General features: G+C 35.4%; 1 long non-coding RNA gene and 2 pseudogenes across 1 annotated transcript in view; 2 read left to right on the forward strand and 1 right to left on the reverse strand.

The window, feature by feature from the left end:
• The window catches only part of LOC136813642 (uncharacterized), a 319,208-nt gene that overhangs the window by 272,632 nt on the left and 24,178 nt on the right, over positions 1 to 22,398 (forward strand). The window lies entirely within an intron of this gene.
• On the reverse strand, positions 17,045 to 17,163 carry LOC136813653 (5S ribosomal RNA; annotated as a pseudogene).
• On the forward strand, positions 17,235 to 17,304 carry LOC136813654 (U6 spliceosomal RNA; annotated as a pseudogene).

The raw sequence follows: 22,398 nt of genomic DNA on the forward strand, positions 1-22,398 counted from the left end.
TCCTCAAAATTACTTATTTTTCCTATATTTAGGTGAATAATACCATGATTAGATTGTTGCATCTCTTTTAGATCCAAATTGATTCCTGAAACAGTTAGTTTAGAACGTATACTTTTGTCCAGCTGCTTAAAATTTATCCTGTTTATATCAGGAATCTTGTATGATATTGGTTTGTTAGAATCACCGTTCATCGTTGAAGTCCAAAAGGAAGAGATTGTCTCAGGTTTTGTCTCGAGCACGTCAAACAAGTGTCTCGAAGAAATCAAGTCCGCGTATGGGAAGGTGATGTTTATCGACGAGGCTTACCAACTATGCCCTAAAAAGTCAATGCAAAACCATAGTGTAGAGGCTCTGGAAACTATTATGAGGTGTATGCATCCCTCAATATCAGCTGATATTGTCAATCCGGTGTTCATTTTTGCCGGGTATCCAGCAGACATGACTAAGTTCCTTACCTCTATCAATAGAGGAATGGGTAGAAGGATTAAAGAGCGATTCGAGTTTCTTGACTATACGCCAGACGAATTAGCCAATATTACACTACACAAGATGTTACGCCAAAGATTGAGCATCCCCTATGGGATAGAAAAAACCCTCACGGAAGGATTTTCTGTCATCCCTTCTTCTATTAGAGCAGAGCACAACGGTTCATTGTGCCAAGATATGTACAGGGAGGTCGTGGTCTGTCAAGAGTCTAGACTCAAATTCAACGCCTCGATTGACGAATTGAAATCTTACACAAAGGAAGACTTTGAGAAAGGAGTTTATGCGATGTTAAACAAAGAAATTTCAAAGGATCGAGGAAGCTTCTCAACGCATGTCAACCGTCGAGTACTTTAACTCGACGGAGATTGGTGATGGTTTTAATTTAGCGCTACAGAAATTGTCGGATAAACATAAGCAAAAAAGCAATGAAGGAGATGTCTGGCTCCATATTCCAGGTGTTGCAATGATACCAGGCTCACCTGTTACGCCTAAGAAGGGATAAAAAACACATTACGTTTATGAATTTTGTTTATTTTATCCATATACACGTCCACTTTTTTTTAACTTAATTTTTGACCGTGACATCCATAAATTTATTTCTTTACGCATATAAACCTCCCAGTATACATGAAACCATATGCTGGTTCTTGTAAATTAGTAAAAATTGCAAACTCAGTTTTTCAAAATCGCAATCCCAGTAATAAAAAGGGCAAAAGAAAAAAGAAATAAAATTGGAGCACTTATTCGATTTTGTAGTGCAATTAGGGCTTTTACTTCTCAAGCATATTTCGCATGAATCGAGTAGCATAACATCAATCAGATAGATTCCGAAGTACTCTCAGGCACCTATGTAACACAGTAGACGGAGCATCAAGAATAAAGGCTTTTTTCAGGTTTTCTTGGTTTAGGTGAGTTGGGTCTTTTCACTTGGTTTTGCCTTGTTTTATTTTCACTCGGATCGGCTCGATAGCGGAAACGGTCTTCCAGAGGAAGCCAACTTTTTAGGTAGTTTTATAGTAAATCTTCTTGTATTTTATTTTTAGATCTTCACTGATTTTTCTAACATGTTTATATTAATGTATCTAGAAAAAAGACATTGCCAAGCAAGTTTCAGTGATCTTGATATATATATCATGGACACGTCCATCAGGGTCATCCATATAGTACGTACACAAAAATTTTCGAAAATTTGGCACCCCTTCCTCTTGTACGCAAAGAACGATAGAAATGACTTCATTCATACAATAGATGAACGCTTTTGCTAAACCCCTCCCCCTTTCACTCTGTGCGTGCCATACGGATGGCCCCATCCCGGTCCTCATTATATACCTTGAGGGGTTTAATTTCTTTCGCGGGACTTATTTTTGCGAATCGGCCTGTTTTTGAACTAATTTCGTTCATTTTCCTAGGGGTTTCGGCAAAAGTCAAGGTTTTAAGATTTTCGTGAATTAATGGAAAAAAATCGCGAAACTAGGAAAATTTATCCTCTTGAGGTATTCAATGATTTATTAGCTTGTACATAATGGTAAAGATTTCAAGAGTTTTTATTTTTCAGCTTTACGTACATAATATATATTCTTATATGTTAGTCTTGGAATAGGTAAAGACTTATTCATGTAATTAATTCTGTGTCCAAATTATTTTGCGTCATAATCCTTTGTTTCTTCGGAGCTTTTGTTCAAGTTGGGAATGGGTACTACCGGATAAATGCTCATAAAATGTTTCCCCAAAGAAAATTTGTTTATGCGATTTTTTAGATTGGCAGTGGTGATTTTTTTGCATACAATTAACCAAAAAAAAAAGCGCATCACATTTCTACTAAAATCCTTCGTTGGAGTTAACGAACGTGAGTCTTTCTGCCATCTTGTCTTAAGGAGTCTTTAAAGATATTCTTTTTTATTGTTTGCGCGCCGCAAAATTTTTTCTGTAAGCGTCCCAAGCGCTGATTTACCGGTCCAAGACCTGCGAAACTTGGCGATTTGAGACTTATGCTTTTTTGCCATCATTTTAGAATTTATGGTCTGAATTATCGTCCTAAGAAGTTAAGAAAAACTAATAGGGTGCATTGATTACAAAATCATCAAATGTGCGGTGTATTTTGATGATGGATGAAATTTAGCAGTTGATTTTTCTTTTAATTCGATAAATTCAAAGCCAAAATAGCCTCTAAATATTAGTAATAGTACAAGCTTTTAAAGCAAAACAAGTTTCAATGCGAAAAATTGCAGATTTTAAGTGCGAAAAATTGCAGATTTTAAGTGCGAAAAATTGTACATTTTGAATGCGAAAAATTGCACATTTTAAATGCGAAAAAAGTCCACTTTTTGAATGCGAAAAGTTGCACATTTTAAATGCGAAAAAAGTCCACTTTTTGAATGCAAAAAGTTGCACATTTTAAATGCGAAAAAAAGTCCACTTTTAAATGCGAAAAATCTACATTTTAAATGCGAAAAATTGCATATTTTAAATGCGAAAAATTGCATATTTTAAATGCGAAAAAAAGTCCACTTTTTGAATGATGCGAAAAAGTCTTCATTTTAAATGCGAAAAATTGCACATTTTAAATGCGAAAAAAGTCTACTTTTTGAATGCGAAAAGTTGCACATTTTAAATGCGAAAAAAAGTCCACTTTCAAATGCGAAAAATCTACATTTTAAATGCGAAAAATTGCATATTTTAAATGTGAAAAAAGTCCACTTTTTGAATGTACGGTACGCAGGTACGCTTTTTGTCCGGGTAGAAAAGGCTTTTTATCTGGGTAGAAAAGGCTTTTTCAGCTGCTAACTTGGTTGGTGTATTCTGGAGAAAAAAAGCATTTCACTGCTGGCCCCTACAAATTGAAAAACAACCAGAGATAATCCATGCACCATTCAGGGATAATCCATAATTTCCTTCCATTCGGAAATATCTGTCATTTTAAATTCTTAAAATTCGAGCAAATGCCAACATTACAAATTTAAGATTGTAAGCTAATGGAAGATAGTTGGATGCTAATATTTCAGGAAGTTCGTTTTTATGTGATATTGGGGTAAGTGACTTACTTTGAGCAACAACAACCCAGGATTCCCTTCAAAGTAACCTAAGATCAGATTGTGAATGTTTTCTGCACACCACAATCTGACGAATATGCAATATCCAAATCGTAAGGACCGCATTCGTTTAAAAGAACTAAGAGCGACATCAAAGTTGTGTGATTGTGTTTATAAATAGGGCGCTGTATCAGTTTTTAACTTTCCGCACAACAAGATTCTTGTTGTAGAATTTTCTGCGGGAGGACTATTTTCGTCAGATGTATAATTTTCAAGTGCCTTCAGAGGTTTACCATGCGCGTAAGAAAACTATGAACAGCTGTTATCAGGTTACTTTAAAAAAATTCATTTGTATTGATATAATAGAGGCCCGGAATTTTCGAGTTAGCTAAATTATGACGTCATAAAAGTTTAAATTATGACGTCACTCGACCCTAACTCGTTTTTTATTTTCAAAAAATATTTTTAGTGTTAGAAACTCGAAAAACTTTTTGCGAAAAAAATTTAGCTCGAAAAAGAATTTTTGAAAATAAAACAACGAGTTAGGGTCGAGTGACGTCATAATTTAAACTTTTATGACGTCATAATTTAGCTAACTCGAAAATTGTTAACTCGAAGTTTTCTAACTCGGAGATTCCGGGCCTTGATATAATATGTGTTTTATCATAGTCACAAGAAAATTACCATAGTCAGAATCGAACAATGGGCCTTTTGTTTACGCGGCTCTGATGTTGAGACATTCGGGCCCAGTCCACGGGTAGTGGATAAACAAACAAGATGGCGGCTGCACAAGAGGTTCTTGAGCAGGATTATTATACATTAGACAAAGTTTATGGATTATTGGAGAGTGGTTTTTTCGATACTGGAAAAGAAGATGATGGTCAAGACCATTTTGATTTAGAAACCATAGGAGTAATGATGGACAATGGTGTTTTTGATGACGTAGACGAAATCAAAAACGAAATAGAGTCTATGGAATCTGAGGTGACTTTCCCTTTATTTTTATACCAGTATACTTTGCACTTTTGTATCTTGGAAATATAAGACTGTTTTAGGAGGTTGGGTTTTGTAGTTTGGAAGAAGTACCTATAGAATAAAATTCTTACCTAATAGAGGTGAGTATAGGTGGAGGTGGAAAATTATAAAGATCCTTTTTAAATGTATTTACTTAAGCACTTTATTAGCACAACCCAGTGAGTTTCTTTGAAGAGGGCATACAATTTTACATAGTATATCATATATCATTAATGAGTAAGCTTTACAACAGTTTATGGTTTGATTATAGCTTTCTAGTCTATCAAATGAGTCAAGTTTTGCATGTGATGTACAAGGATGTGACAAAGTCTGCAAGACAAAGGGAGGGATCAGACGACACAAACAGGCAAAACATCCTGACGCTGTTTTACTTGAAAAACAACAAATAGAACAACTACAGTCACAACAAGCTGCTCGTCTCCTTCACCCTCTTGACATCAAGAAAAACATGAAAAAGGCACCGGAAAACATTAAAAGTGATGACAATTTTCCAGCCACTTTCAGAGAAGGATTCAATTTAACGGATGAAATTACAGGTAATCAGGGACGGGCATTTTTCAGAACATTGAAAGACGATATTCTTAAATTTGAAAGAAAAAAGGATCATGAACTTTTCTTACAAGTCTTTAAAGAAAAGCTGAATACTCAGAATGACACACTGCCGAAAGATAAAGATAATAGCAAGGAATCGAAGAAGCAAATCGAAGAAGATCAAAGGAAAGAAAAGGAAAGAGAAGAAGTTCAAAAATACATCAATGAGCTCAAAAATAAATTTTCAAACATTCAAGCATATCGATTATTCCTATTTGAAGTAGCTGCACTTTGCCTTGCTACATTACAAGAGCCAAAAGAATCTTCATCACAGGAAACAAATAAAACAAAAGTTGTCTTGGCTAAACGGGAAATCGAGTCTTTAGAATATTTGACCGGACACGTGTTCCATAAAATTTATCTTAAATTGAGAAAGAATCGTAACTATTGGAAAGTTTCTTTCCAGCAAATGATAGCTTTGATTTGTGAATTTAAAGTTGAAGCTACAGAGGAGCAAAAGTTCATTCACGCAAAAGATAGAGGAGGATTATGATATACACGAAAGGAAGCTATTGCTATTTTTCACTCTGTTGAATTGATTTTCAGAAATTTCACTAAAAAGAAAAAAATGACAGTTCGTAAAATTGATTACAAATTAATCAAATAAAACTGTGTGAAAAATATAGAGGTCAGAATCAATTTTGACAAAGTCTTAAAATCACATGAAAGTGCCATTACAAAAGATCTTGCATACGATTTGCTTGATACTCTTGTTGGTCTTTATATCAGAATCAGAGCACATTCCTATGCTAAAAATGTGAGGGAGAAATTCAAGCTAGCATTAAAATTAAATAGACAGAAATCCCTGAGAGAGGAGCTGAAAAGGGCAAGCAATGATGACCCATCTACATGCTAGATAGATATTATTTTGATTATTTGAAGACAGTTTGTTGACTTCTTGATGTTGATATTTTTGATTACATTTTACACTGTTATTTAGAGATCATTGTATTCATTCCTAGTATTTAGTCTTTTATCAATTAGAAAATTGCAAAGAAATGTTACTTTTTAGATACTTTACTTAATAGTTTTGAAAAAAAATTGGAAAGTGACTTTTTTTATCCCAGCAATAAAACAGAAAGTGTTTGCATTTTGCTTAAAATCTATTTGTTTTGCTTCTTCGTTAGAAATTAGTTATATTGATATATTAATAACTATTACATTTTGTATATTTGATATTTTTTATAAAGTATTTAGGCAATTACTTTTTTAGTCTGGTTTACGGAAATGCTGACGATTTTTTTGCAGAAATAAAAGAAAATAAAATTCACAGAAATTTATTTCTGCACTTCCGACTATGTCTGATCTTCCATGAAATGGACTTTTTTAGAAAACTTCCTTTTGTAAGAGCAGGAAAGGAAGATAAAAGGGTACAGTCATCTCTTTTTCCCAATATGCTTCCTCTAATGGCGCTCAACACAATTTTCCTGCTGAAAAACTTTCTTTGATTTTCAGGTGTGTATGTAAGTTTCCTCAAAACACATTTTATTCTCCAACATCAAAGTTTGAAAATAACAGAACAATTTTATTTATTTTTTTCCATCCTCCGATGGTCCAAAAGATCATATCTCAAAATGTCCGTAAACCAGAAAATTAAAAAAGTGCTTGTCTTAGAAAAAGAAAAATAGTACATCAAGGTTAATCATAAGTTTCAATCTTGTGGGTAGCCTTTTTGTCTATTTTTTATAAAAAATTTTAATATGGATAGAACGTGTAAAAGTAAAATGAATTATTACTGTTTATGTTTCATATTTGTGTCCTGCCAAGCGATTTCCATAACCGGCAGGTACAAAATGCATAAAACATAATGCATATTGCATAATGCATAATAGTATTGTGTAATTTACAGAACGATTTTATATTTTCTAAAACTCTCCTTTGTAGAGGCTAAAACCGTGAAACCCTGTTTAGAAGAGTTTCTTAAGTAAAACATTCCAATCAGAGGGATTTTCCCAGACATGATATTTACTTTTCGAATTCGAACAAAAGAGAAAACATTCGAATCATAACAACAAAGGGTTTTCCACCAGCTATATTAATAAGAAGATGCACAGATCAGAAAGGTTTCCCCCTTCTTCTTTCTCAAAAAGGTAAACACATTTAAACATTCGAATGTAAAATGATTCGAAGTCTATTTTCTTTNATCCTTCTCAAATTAATACTTTTTAAGATGAAATAATTTGAAAATAATTATCAATTAATTATATCGGGATGGTCAAAATATTCAATCTATGCATTATTTTTTGTCTACAAGTGGTTCAAAATAATTCATCTTTTAATTATTTTTGATGTACAAATCCTTCTCAAATTAATTACTTTCTGAAATTATTTTTATTTCAATTGTAATTATTGTCAAATTATTTTGGAGTGTGTTTCGAAAATTGAATTATTTTAACATTAATTTGTAGTTAAATGGTAATTATTTTGTATTTTTTTGGGCAACTTCGAGCAGGTTAAGTGTTTGAATATAATTACCTTCACATTAAATTCAACATACTAAACTGAAAAATGTACTAATTATTTTTAAATAGAAAATAATGAAAAACCGTTTTTGTAGTGCTGCTGATCTGGATTCTTATTTTCAAGAATCTGGTAGAGCAGGTCGGGATGGCAAGCAAAGTGTTGCCTTACTTTTACGCTACCCAAAGAGTTTTATTCGAAATTCTTCGGAAACAATAAAGGAATACTGTTTGTTAGAAGACAAATGTCGTCGACAAATGTTATTGAAACTTTATGACTCTTCTGAAAAAATTCCTGAGATCACGCCACAACACAACTGCTGCGACTTCTGCTATCAGTCATGTGACTGTGGTGATTGTCACTTACCCAAACACTTTATTGATGTGGACGAGATTAAGCCAATTATTGATGTTGATGAAGAAGTGGTAGTTGAAGAAGACACTGAATGTTTTGAGAAAGAGGACAGTGGTAACGAAATTGACTCAGATGAGTGAGTGAATCTATTTGAATTACTCACTTTTATAATTAGCCTGGAGATTCATGATATGATTTCTTATTCTATATACTGATGGCGAAATATATAACAATAATGGGCTGAGAGTTCGAATTTCCCAGATCCTAATAACTGTTGAAAGCACAGCCAATCAAATTTTGTTATTTTTTTACTGGTCACACTTTCAAAATTTGGTTTTGATTTTAGTGAGTAAGGGCAGCCTTAAAAAATTCGAATTTCCCACTGTAAATTTTTAAGGCAGAAATCTGCCTCGCAGGTCATACCCGTCCTGTATACATCAGATTATAAAAATACAGGACGGTTCTCCTGTCTATTTTTTAATAAGAATAATGTAATTTGACTGAGGGTCAAGTATTCTTAAGAAATTGCCAATTATTTTTATTATTTCAGAATCAACTTGTCAATCGAAAAATAATTTTCCCTTTTTTGTTGTTTGGGTTAAAATGAGAATGCTATTCAAGCTATTCAAAGAGACTAATATGCCCTTGAGGAATAGTTTTCTGATCATTTAAAAAGTATATTTTTTATTGTCTTCAATCATCAAAAGTCTATATCACCTTGGCAAGAGATCTATGAGGTCTTCAGTATTCTATTTATTTTACTCTGTAGGGAAAGAGTTTAGTTTTCCATAATTTTTATCAAGTTTTATTATTTGTCTGTACAAGCATTATATATGTTTACTTTTGTTTACCGATTGACGAATTGAAATCTTACACAAAGGAAGACTTTGAGAAAGGAGTTTATGCGATGTTAAACAAAGAAATTTCAAAGGATCGAGGAAGCTTCTCAACGCATGTCAGCCGTCGAGTACTTTAACTCGACGGAGATTGGTGATGGTTTTAATTTAGCGCTACAGAAATTGTTGGATAAACATAAGCAAAAAAGCAATGAAGGAGATGTTTTAGTTTTTTCTGATTTTTGGCACAAAGATGCAAAATGGCAATGCCCAAAATGTGACAGAACCCGATTTTCGAAAAAAAAATTTCTGACCGAAAATGCCGGAAATATGCCGGAAAACTGTTTTTTTGGCATTTTCTCGAGATTTTATCATTAGTTTTTTCTGATTCTTTGCTCAAAGATGCGTATTAACAATGCCCAGAACATGGCCGAGTCTGATTTTTGAGAAAAATTCTTTTCCGGCCGAAAATGCCGGAAATATGCCGGAAGTCGCCGTTTTTTTCATTGGACTTTTTCGTTATAATAGGTTGTTTTTTCATTCAAGAAAATTATTGATAATAGTGCCCACCATCAAGCAAGTTTCAATTTTCAATAAAATTGATTTTTGAAGCCTGAACTATTAAAAAATCGCCGGGAAAACCTTTTTTCGCCGGAAAGACATTATTTCTTGAATTTCTCAAGCTCTACTTTATATTTTTTTTATGAAATTTTGCACACTGATGCAAAATGACAATACCTAAAATGTGACGGAGCCTAATTTTCGAAAAACATTTTTTTCCGGCCGAAAATGCCGGAAATTTGCCGGAAAAACCGGTCTTTTGACATTTTCTCGACTTTTCATAGTTTTTCAGATTGTTTGCAGAAAGATGCGTATTCGCAATGCTCAAAACATGACCGAGTTCGATTTTTTGAGAAAATTTTTTCTGGTCGAAAATGCTAGAAATATACCATAAATAACAGTTTTGCAGATTTTCATTGGACTTTTCAGGGCCCAGTTTTTTGCAAAGTAAAGCAACCATGGTTGCGCCTCCTTAGACTCTATATTTATTGGCCCCCCACTTTCAAATTCATGGCGTGGGCCCTGGTTTTTACTTAATAATTCTTTGTTTTTTTCACACAAAAACATTATTGATAACAATGCCCACCATCAAGCATAATTTGATTATCAATAAAACTGATTTTTGCAACCGGAACTTTCAATTTCTTTTTCTCTGCTCCCCTTCCCTCTCCCCCATCAACAATCAATGATGGAATTTAATGCGTTATGCATTTTTGCAAAGCGCTATGTTTTATGACTGATTATTTTCATTTTTCTCCTTATTGCTATCTAATTTTCATCATCAGTTAGGTGGGTCCATTCAGCATGTAGCTTGTTTTACTTGTTTCCCTGATAATTCCTGATTGATTAAAAAAAAAGAATGAACAGATTTGGATGATTTAAAGGTAAGTTCTAATGCATTGAAGTTCATTTTTGTAAATTCTTCCCCGTTCCGCGCAAAAAATTCTGACAAGTGCGCACCCTACCTGTTTCCTGCCTCCTGGGTCCTGTCTCCTGTTTTTCGAACCAACCGAAACAATCTTAATATTTTCACAACAGTCGTTAGTAACAGCTGAGAACATTATTTTTTTTCTTATGCTTATCTTATCATCAGGTTAAAGAAAACAGTGTCAACTTGCAGGTACGCTTTTTGTCCGCGTAGAAAAGGCTTTTTTAGCTGCTAACTTGGTTGGTGTATTCTGGAGAAAAAAAGCATTTCACTGCTGGCCCCTACAAATTGAAAAACAACCAGAGACAATCCATGCACCATTCAGGGATAATCCATAATTTCCTTCCATTCGGAAATATTTGGTCATTTTAAATTCTTAAAAATCGAGCAAATGCCAACATTACAAATTTAAGATTGTAAGCTAATGGAAGATAGTTGGATGCTAATATTTCGTTTTTATGTGATATTGGGGTAAGTGACTTACTTTAAGCAACAACAACCCAGGATTCCCTTCAAAGTAACCTAAGATCAAATTGTGAATGTTTTCTGCACACCACAATCTGACGAATATGCAATATCCAAATCGTAAGGACCGCATTCGTTTAGAAAAACTAAGAGCGACATCAAAGTTGTGTGATTGTGTTTATAAATAGGGCGCTGTATCAGTTTTTAACTTTCCGCGGGAGGACTTTTTTCGTCAGATGTATAATTTTCAAGTGCCTACAGAGGTTTACCATGCGCGTAAGAAAACTATGAACAGCTGTTATCAGTGGGGGGCGTACGATCTGGCGGTACTCGGGATAAGGCCTAATTTAGGGCCGGGAAGCGGTAAAAACGATAAAAAGTATTCGGGAAACGGTATTTTGCAAGAGCCACGGTGACGGTAAAACACCTGATTTTTCGTCTGGGATGAGGTAATTCTCATAAAAAACAACGGTATTTCGGTAAAAGTCATACATAGACGGTACATAAAATTTTCGGACTATAAAAAAAGCTTGTCACACGAGTCAGCAAAAAGGTAAAAAAAAAAGCGCGAAAAACTCCCCAAAAAAAATAAGGATCTTACACCAGGAATGGGTTTATTTTGAGGCTTTTTGAGGCTTTTTAATACAGGGAAGAGAACGTTGGGTTCGTAAAGTTGAGCTAGAATGTCTGTCTGTGTATATGTATCTGTCTGTCTGTGTAGTATCTGTCTGTCTGCCATCTCGAAACTTTGGGGCAGGCTGGAGTCTTCAAATTTTGCACGCTTGTTCTTGTTCCTTGGGTGAATCCCTTGGGTGTTTTTATTCAATAATTTATCATAGCCCGAAGGGCTAGATTGTAGTTTTAACCTTTATCCAGCAAAAAGGTTTGGTAGAGTAATCAAGATAAACTCGAAACTCCTTTCGTGAAACTGTGCTGTTTTTGGACATTTTTGAACATTTTCAAAAGCGTGCTTTAACTTTAAAATGACATAACTCAATGAATAATGGTTCAAATTGAAAAAAGGACCCACCAAAGTTTTAGTACTACATTAACATAAAAAAGTCTCTCTATTCTAAACATTTCCACCTTGACATAATCAAACGTCCGGGTTTTTTTCTGGGACACCCGGTACATTTTTTTCTTTAGAAAGGTAGTTTATCTCTGTAAATTTTTTTGCAATCGAAACAAAATACGAAAATAATGATCTACCTCATACACATTCTATTCCATTTTGCCGAATTTTTGACTTCTAGTCTTTATAATTTTATGGGAAAAACAGCGGGACCGGTATTTTCGTAAATTTTGGACGGGATAACGGTAATTTTCAAAAAAATGGCCGGGATGGCGGTAATTCAAAACCTCGTACGCCCCCCCCTTATCAGGTTACTTTAAAAAAATTCATTTGTATTGAGATAATAGAGGTCCGGAATTTTCGAGTTAGCTAAATTATGACGTCATAAAAGTTTAAATTATGACGTCACTCGACCCTAACTCGTTTTTTATTTTCAAAAAATATTTTTCGTGTTAGTTAGAAACTCGAAAAACTTTTTGCGAAAAAATTTTAGCTCGAAAAAGAATTTTTGAAAATAAAAAACGAGTTAGGGTCGAGTGACGTCATAATTTAAACTTTTATGACGTCATAATTTAGCTAACTCGAAAATTGATAACTCGAAGTTTTCTAACTCGGAGATTCCGGGCCTGTTTTATGTTCAAATTCGTCATTTCCTTCTTCTCTTGCAGTCACTACTGCCACTCGGATATACGGCACGCCGAACCGGGCTCTTGGCCAACTTATCAATATTGCGTCTTTCTTTCCTAATCTTTTCTAGATTGTGCTGGATCAAGACTTCCGTCTCTTTTGGTTAGATGGTGGGCGACTTAAGTAGCAGGGTATGCTTACTCATAGCCACACCTGATGCCAAACTTTGGTCTTCATCTATCAGCACTCCATTAATTTCTCAACTTTCTTTATCAATGCGAGTTTGATTAAATTACCTTTTGAAATATCGGTCACTCGCATTAATTAAGTCCACATTTCTTCATAAAACTAATTACTTGTTCCCGGATTATCTTCATCATTTTCTTCAGCATTTTCATCATTTTGACGTTCTTTTTCTTCTGTGGCTTCAGTAACCGAATTAAGATTTTCTCATCCAACTTCAACAGGGCAGAGTAATCTTGCTACCTTGGTGAGCTCGATTGTAAAATCCTCTTGCCCATACCACTGTCTGTGAACATCTTTAGTATGACTAAAATGATTTGTCAGCCAGGTTAACTCGGCGTCATTCATATCCAATAGCCGTAGCACAGTGGCAAGAAATTTGCATGTTCGCGTCGGAGTGATCAACTTAAGCTTTTCCAAATCATCAATTTCCTTTGTCAACTTTTGAAGGGTGATCCATTTCTTTTTGTGTGACTCTCCCGCGCAGAAGATATACTTATTGGATTGAGGTATTGGTAAAATGTTTCTATGCTTCTTCAGAAGTTTGATTGCCTGGACGACTTCGTCTGTAAAACGAATTGGTACAGTTGCCTTCTTAACCTTTTTGCCCTTCTCTCTGCCAACTGTTGCTCTAATTCGTCAAGATCTTTTAGGGCTTTGTGTTTCTTCCATCTTCTGTCAGTTTCGAACATTGAATGTAAGTGGCCGGGCTAGTGTGACATCTGCTAAGTCCCTATAGTCAGTAACAGATGGTTTCTTCTTTTCACTCAGTTCTCCCAAAAGTTCATGGATTCCTTCGAACATCTTCCTCAAGTGGGAGCTCTTAAGGTTTGTTAGACTTCCTTTCTTCGTAAGTTGCTTTGGCATTTGTTTCAAAGACTTTACCATGAGGTAAACATGATATAAAAGCTTTCATAGTCGTGTGTTTCTTGTAGTGGCTTTAAGACTTAGCTCAGGCTAATAGAGAGCTTGGCGATTTTAGCCGAGGGAACTTGGGTGGTATGGTACTGTATATATGGTCTCTGTCTTGCATACGCACTAACCTTTTCTCAATGTCGATCCAACACCAAACATTGAAAACATTTTGATGTACTTTGTTTCGCATACTTTCAATATGTTAAGGGTTATAGATGTCACATACAAATTTAACTGATGTTACAAGGGGGGACAATAAGATGTAATTTTTGGGATCATTATGATCAACTGTAATAATCCTCTAAACAATCAAACTATTATTTTGTTTGACCTTTACTGCAGTTGTTCTTGCTTTTGCTTTTGTTTATTGCAGCGAAAAGACAGGAAAAATGGTAGCGTGATCACCTGAAGGAGTATTAAAAAGATTTCATATCTGGCGATTTCAAATAAATGCTCAAGCACCATCTGATCATTAGGTGATGCCAACACATTTGATTTTTACATTTCAAGGATGTCATCTTTTTATGTTCTTCTCATAGAAGAGATTGAGGTGTATTTTCACCAAAGAAACAAGACTCCTTAGTGAGAACTTCATTTAGAAAGTCATTATCCTCATCGCTGTACTCTACAGTTTCAATTTTGATTGATCACGTTATTTTTTTCTAGCAACTTGTGTTTCTTTGTTCAAATTATTAACCTTCTATTGTATTGTTTCTTTCTGAATCAACTGAGTCTTTGTAAGAGAATTTTGAGGGTGTTTCAGCTCATTTTTCTTTTCGAAATCTGATTTTAATCAGAGAGTTTTCCTGTATGTTGAGGGTAGCTTTTCTTGCAGCTGATTCTAGTGGCGATAATGTCATCCATATCATATCATCATTACCAGTACATGGTGTCAGTTCGTTGAACACAGTATTGAAAAATGACGTAATGTCGTCGCTGTTCAACAAGTTGTAATCTGAATAGATTTAAACAAATAACACTGTTTGGATGTGCGGGTTCACAATCTAGTTTCGTCACTGTGAAAATTTTACATCACTGTTGACAAAGATAAGAGACCCATCCGGTATTTTTGTAATCTGATATATATAGATTTTTCATGACGTCAGCAGAAAAGTGCTGACATCAACAGTCACGTGGTTTTCAGACGTGTCTCTGTCAATTTTTTTGTTCAGACTACAATTGTGCATATCTGTGTCAAGTTTCATGCTTTTTTTTACAAACTGAAGTACTATTGTGATAAACCACTGAACTAAATGATACTGTTAGCTAAATGTTGTTGTTGTTGTGTATAATTTTCAACACTCTGCAATGTATGCAGCTTACTCTATGGTATTGCGCGTGACAGGCATGTCATCCAATTATTTGTCAGCAACAAAGTGCAGATACAGCTGGTTAACCTGATAACAGCTGTTCATAATTTTCCTACGTGCACGGTAAACCTCTAAAGGCACTTGAAAATTATACATCTGAGGAAAATAGTCCTCCCGCGGAAAATTTTACAACAAGAATCTTGTTGTGCGCCAGAAAGTCAAAAACTGATACGGCGACCTATTCATAAACACAATCACGCAACTTTGTTGTCATACCCAGTCCTTTTAGACGAACGCGGTCCTTACGATTTCGAGATTGCATTTTCGTCAGATTGTATGTTTTCACCCATCCCTTTAGAGCTTCAGCGTGGTGGGCAGAAAACAACCACAATCTGATCTCAGGTTACAGCTGGTGGTCTTGTTGTACTACGACAAAGGCGCGTAAACTCATGTTAAGGCAGTTAATTTTACTTGAATCAGTCTCAAGTCCTATACAGCACCCTCACCATTCTGATGTTTGTCATTTTTCATGTTTCCTCTTGTTTTCATCATATTTTCTACCATTTTGAATGTTAAATTTGGTCAGTTTATTGTTTATCAAGATATGTCAATTCAATATGTAATTCACTTTTTGTCATAAATTAATTTAGGCCTGTATTTCATACATTTCTGTTCTGCAGAATGCATAAATAAGCCTTCGGTTTTGCACTGCAATTCAATAGAGACATTGCAGGAGTCAAGTCATAAGTCAAGTCAATTCATATCTCAATCATTGTTTTCAATTACATGCACAAGCATTCAACCCTCCTACACTTGGTGCTAGTCCCACACCCCTGCTGCCTGTTTCCTACAGCTTCTAATCACAGGCTAGCAGGTGAGTTTTTCCTTTCTTTTGCTTTTGTTTTACAGTTCTCAATTATACTTAGCATTTACATTCACTTCCCTTGATCTTAGTTCTTGTACTTTGTCAGCTTTTTTTTCATTTTTCAATAGACTTAGTTTTTGTTCAAATTTTCTATTTAATTTTCAATACGCAAATATGTTCAATCAAAACATCACGATGCAGTGTTCTGAACATGGCTACTTTCTAATTCCCCTGACACCACGTTCAAACAGGACCAATCTACCTCAACTCATGGCTGTTTGTGGGTGCGGTTTATGAATACCAGAAGAAAAGACCTCATTGATTACAACATACTAGCATCAATTGGTGAATTGGTTTTAAGAGAAAGGGGGATAGCAGGTCGCTAGTCATAATTTTATAAAGTTTAACTATTATAGCATTTTTTAAGAAGACCCTCAAGTAGTTGTCATTCCCTTTACAGAAATCATGACTGTTTTGGGGTTTTCTTTGACAAACCCTTGAAGTGGTTATTATTTCTGTTGTGGGAATTATGACTACTTTAGCGTTATTTGCCGTCTGAAGTAGTAGTCAAAAACTTGTCACATGGAATCCCAACACTGATCTCAATTGATCTTAAATTACTAATATATAGCTGAAGGTAAATATAAAGCTAATCAACAACGAATTAAGACAAAAAACAAATTATAAATATACAAATGACTCCTTAAAAGGAGATGTGGTACTCGGGATAAGGCAAGGCTAAATTGTAAACTTTGGGTGGTATGCTTATGCGTCGGACAAGGTTCAATTTAAACCTATAGAGACAGGTTTATACCAGGATTAGAAAAGTTGGGTCTTAGGTAGATTTAGAAATATATTTAGACCAAATATTTCGAAGATTGCGTGAATAAATTATTATGTTTCCCATTTTTGGAGGTACTAGAAACATGAGAAGAGATAAATTTGCATGTTTAAAAAAGACCTGTAATATTGTGAGACCAGTAACACCTTCAGAATTTTAAGTCAAATTTTCAACGACCAACCAACCAGGTCAGTTTTAATGGCTCCTAAAAATGTTTGGGTCAGATCGACCACGCCTATGGCCAATGGCAGGTGTGTTTTAAAAAAGTAGTGAAGAAACAGTTCTGTTTTTGAAATGAAAGATATTTTTAAGATGTGAATAAAAGCTTCTAAGATATAGTCAAAGTCAAACAAATATTTTTTAAACAGTGAAAAAATATAACAATATATAATATATAATTTTTTTCAACTCCTTTTCGCAAACTAAAGCCCACGACACCGGGAGTTCGCAGTCGTTTCCCCATCCAAGTACTATCCCGGCCTGACGATGCTTAACTTCCGTGATCTGACGAGAACGGGTGTTTTCATCATCGTATGGACGTAGACATTCGTTGGAAAGTTTTTTTCAAAGTAGTACTGTTTTAATATGCCCTTATCTTGATGCTAATCCAAAATGAGTTCTCTCTGGAGAAACATATATAAGAATTGGAACGATACAGAGAAGATTAGCATGGCCCCTGCGCAAGGCCGGGGGGACAATCTTAGACACGACTGGGGGACGAACGAAAAAACTGACGAAAGCAAGGGGGAACGAAGGAAAGGGGGAGGGGAAGGCGCGGGAAAGGTTCAAAATATCAAAATGGCGTTATAAAACCACGTGTTGCCCATGTGCTTTGCTTTCATGCGCGAATGGTTGAAATGAGTTGGAAATCGGCTGTTTATCAGTTGATTTTCTCTTTTTCCACCATTTGTTTAGTGTAATTACCTTAAGAAAGTCGTTTTTGATCATATTTCCTTTGATTCTTGTTCAACGAAGGTAGATTGCATTTAGCATTTCCCCTGTCTGAGAATTGAACTCAGATTAAACTACCTAGCAGGGGGTTTTGTTGTTGTTTGTCGAAAGATCTAGAAAAGAAGGAAAAAGGAGAAAAATATAGTGTTCAAAAAAGGTCACGTGATCAAAATAAGTCACGTGACCATTCTAAAATTTACTAAGTCTTTTCACTGAGAGCTCATTTTCTGGCCTTTCAACATTCAGCATTGACTTGTCTATTTAAGAGTTTTTAGATAAAATCTTTCCCATAAACACAAAATATACAAAACTAAATATAATATCAAATATCTAATAGCTAAAAATCTATAAACTATAAAAACTGTTAAAAACTGTAAAAAACAATATAAACAATAAACAAAATAAACCAACAAGCAAAACAACAATCAACGCCACAGGTGGAGATACCGCAACAACAAATAAACACCAACCATCAATACACATAGTATCAACAACAATAACAAAAACACTGTACAGTACTTTCTAAGGGACGTCATTTCAGCCGCCTGCCTCTCATAATTCACATTGATTTCTACTGGTTCCATTTTATTGGTATTTTTTTAGTTATCTTCTGTAAAAGAAAAGAAATGAATATATATGGTTAGAAAATTGGTCACGTCTTATGGCTGAGAGCATGTTTTTGACACTTTTCAAAAGTCACGTGACCATTCTAAAAATTACTAAGTCTTTTTGCTGAGAGGGCATTTTTTTAAGTTTCAGATTCACTTTCGTTTTTAAACATAAATAAAATATATAAAACTGTCATAGAAAATGCATGTGCTAATATTTACAAACAAATTTGCATATACAATACCAACATAAATAATGAGTCCCATATGTACACAAGCAGAAGAACAGATGAAAAACTGGACCAAAACCACAAGACAATCAACTGAAACACACAAAAACTACATCGGCATCAACGTCGACCATAAGTTTTGAAAAGTTTAACGACAATTAAAGCAGCCAACAACACCAACGGAAAAATAAACATAAAAACCATAGAAAAGAGTGCACTCATCTCTTCAATCTTCTTCAACATTTTCTTGTCCATTTATTTTTTTTCTTTGTTTTCTCTAAACGAAAAGAAAAGAAATAGAAAATCAAATGAATCTCTAGGATGAAAATGAACCTGAAATATGATTACTAAAGGTCACGTGACCAAAATAAGTCACGTGACCAGCCCTAAAATTTACTAAGTCTTTTTGCTGAGAGCAAGTTTTTTTACCCTTTCAAATTCACTTTCACTTTCGTTTTCTATAAACTTACCAAGTCTTTTCACAGACAGTTCCTATTCTTGCCTTTAAGAAACTTCGTTAAACGTCTATTCAAGTGATTTTAGAGGAAATCTTCCTTTTAAACACAAAACATACAAAACTAAATATAATATATACTAGCTAAAAATCTACAAAACTACAAAAACTGTTAAAAACTGTACAAAAATATAAACAATTTAAAAAACCAACAAGCAAATCAGAAACATCAATGGAGGTGGAGATGCCACACCAACAAGTAAACTGCAACAATAAGTATAATAAGCACAAAAAACAACCACAACAACACTGAACAGTACTTTCTTAAGGACCTGATTTCCATAATAGCCGCCTGCCTCTCGTAATCCACATTTATCTGAAGTGGTTCCATTTTTTATTTGTTTTTTAGTTATCTTCTGTAAAAGAAAAAATGAATATATATATATAAATATATGGTTAGAAAATTGGTCACGTGACCATTATGAAAATTACTAAGTCTTTTGACTGAGAGGTCTTTTTTGAAGGGTGAGAGAAATTGAGAGACAGTTCATTTTCCATGTTTCTAAAAAACTGTGTACATAAGAATATGAAATATCCCTAAACATGTTGTTTAAGAGTTTTAGAAAGAAAAAGACAGCTAACTAGACTCATTTTCAGATGGACACTTTCACTTTCGTTTTTAAGATATCAGTAAATTTACCAAGTCCTTTCAATGACAGTTCACTTTTTGACACTTTGAAAACCACTTTCACTTTTGATTTCAAAAATGATATATACCATGGTGTTATGAATAAACAAAATAAAAATGAACAAAATAAAGATGAGCATAAGAAAATCACTTTTTAAAAATTATCATTGTGAATTTTTCTTTGACCTCTCATTTTTTGCCCAGGCCAACCAATCTTCAAATGAGCGACTGTCACTTTTTGGGCAAAATTTTCTACCATAATATTGAATGTGGGGTGCCACAAAAGGTTCACCACATTTCGTGCAATTGTATTTCCTTTTTTTTCTTTATTATACCTGTTTGTTGCTCTAATTTTTTATGCCGATAAAAAGTTGTTTTTGGCATTGCGAGAGGACTTGGTTGCGATTCTTCTGATAGGGAACTTGACGGTGGAGGGACACGTTGAAAAGGGATGATGCATCTTTTTTGGGGAGGGGCATTAGGTACATATGATACTGGCTCAATGGGTTTTGGTTTAATTGGTCGGTTTGATGTCAATAATTGGGTAGTGATTGGTGGCTGGAGCGATCAGTCGAATAGGGAGGCATTGAAGGAAGCTTCGTTGGATGGTGGTAGTTTGTCTGTTGTCTTTGGCTGATTCGAAGGCTTCTGGCTTCCAGCTGTGTTGACTGGCAGATTGAACACCATTCTTGCTTCAGCGTCCGGATCGGACTTCAAGATGGCTGGTTTGATGTTAGTTTTCATTGTTGAAGCTGTTCCTGGGAGTGTTTTTCCCTGTAGAAGAATGTTAGCTTCTTCTCGCCTTGTCTTACGTTTGTGCCACTTCATTAGGGTAGTCTCATTGACATTGAATAGAAAAACACTGATTGAGGATCTCAACTCGCTGTTTGATTCTCTTGCCTGGACATACTTGTAGTCGGTGATGCACTTTTTCCATCTCGATTCGTTCTTTCTCTCCTGACCAGCTGTGGTTATTGTGCTGCTGGAGGCATGCGTGTTGGTAAGGTGGATGAAGATGGCCTCGACGATCCTGTTTTTCGAGGGACAAAGTGAAGGTTGACCACCAGTAACAAAGCTCCTTCGCATAGCAACAATGCGAGCGTTAGTATTGCCACTCATTTGCTGCTTCTGTTTGAACTTGCCGGTGGCTGGCTTGATTGGGACAGGTTTAAATTTCATTGGGCGCTTGTCAAAATCATTTAATGCGCCAAACAGCTTTAACCCTATTCGGACTAGGGGGGGGGGGCTCTTTCTGTTCGGAGGTCAAACTATTGCTAATAGCTCCTGAAATAATAGAGCTTTTGCCGTGAAATTTTCTGTAAATTCCTAACTTTTATCTAGCTTCAAAATAAAAAAAAATTTGACACCTAAATATTTTCACACCTTGAGCATGATGACATTTCTGACAGTAAGGTGTCACAAAAATTGACACTTTTCCAATACAAAGTTATTTTCATTGTCAAATATATCGTTTAAACCGTAATTTATTGAATATTTAGGATAAAATAAGCATTTTAAACTCAGGCAACTTTTTTCTAAAGCCTTTGTTAGAATACAATAGCTATTTATAAGAACAAAGGAAATTTTCTGTTTTTGCCCACTTTGGGCATGATGAGTGACGTCATCAAAAAAATCTTTTGTTAAAAGTTACCTTACGTCACAAGGATCTTGTGTGCCAAATTTCATCCAAAAAGACCCACTAGATCAAAAGTTAAGGGGTGGTACAGGAAAAGCCCCCCCTAGTTCTGAACCGCCCCTAAAAGCCTAGTATGAATAGGGTTAAGATGGTGGAGCACTTGGCTTTAGGGATACTGACACCTTCCAGATCAAGAAGTGCACGGGCAAGACGATCAACATGGCCCCATCCTGGTATGCCTAAAGAGTCGACGGATTTATCATTTTCATCATTTTCGGTGGTATCAATTTCCTCTTGAGCTATTGTGTCTGTGGTTTCAGCTGGCGCGTCCTCAAATGTTACGTCTTCTATGCCAGAGTCTCCATCTTCTATGTTGTTCTTTATGTATTCTGCATCAACAGTGATGTTTGACGCTTTGAAAAAGTATTCCATTCCAATCAACTCTTCATTCAGAGTGGCCGGAGCTTCCATTTCGAGTAGAGGCTTATTGAATACCTTTGAATGCAGCTGATCAAAGCGGAGGGCAAGTTCATGGTCAAAAGTCCTTATCTGAGTTTGCTTGTCGTCGCGCAAGGCTTCTTTGCGAGCGGTGTTCCAGCGAGATATTCCATCTAAAAGGTAAGCTTGAAAATGCAGACCGTTGACAGACGTGCCAGGGATAAACTCTTTCAGGTGGCTATGGAAGGATTCCAAGGAATTGCTGCCTCTGGCACATCGGTAAACCGGTAGATCTTGTCCCCCTTTCTTGATGGTTTTGGTAACAGCATATAAGGGAATTCCAGGTGGATCTTGGATACATTCTATATGTCGGCGTTGTTCTTCCCAAATCTTGACCATCTCGTCCTTGAAGAGAGGGGCGCCTAGGACATCAGTTGCCCCGGTGAATTCCAAAATGAGGGCTTCGATTCTTTTGCAAGTTTCATATTCGCCACGGGTGTACCTTTTGCAGTGCGCAAGTGGCTCCTTCTTGGTCAAAGATGATTTGATGGCTCCATCAGAGGGATTACGCAAACCAGCTTCCTGAAGCTCTATTCTCTTTGCTTTCATTAACTTCTGGTAATCATCCTCGTCGTAGGCAAAAATGCATCCGGAGAGTTGGGATATGAATGTTTGGTAAAGAGGGTGGTCTTTGCTGGTGCAACCAAGAGTAATTCGTTCCGTCAAATGCCAAACGTCCAATCTCACCAATAAACCATTCCACTGGACAAAGAGA

The sequence above is a fragment of the Clytia hemisphaerica genome, unplaced genomic scaffold, assembly GCF_902728285.1.
Source record: "Clytia hemisphaerica strain Z4C2 unplaced genomic scaffold, Clytia hemisphaerica genome assembly, whole genome shotgun sequence".
Taxonomy (NCBI): domain Eukaryota; kingdom Metazoa; phylum Cnidaria; class Hydrozoa; order Leptothecata; family Clytiidae; genus Clytia; species Clytia hemisphaerica.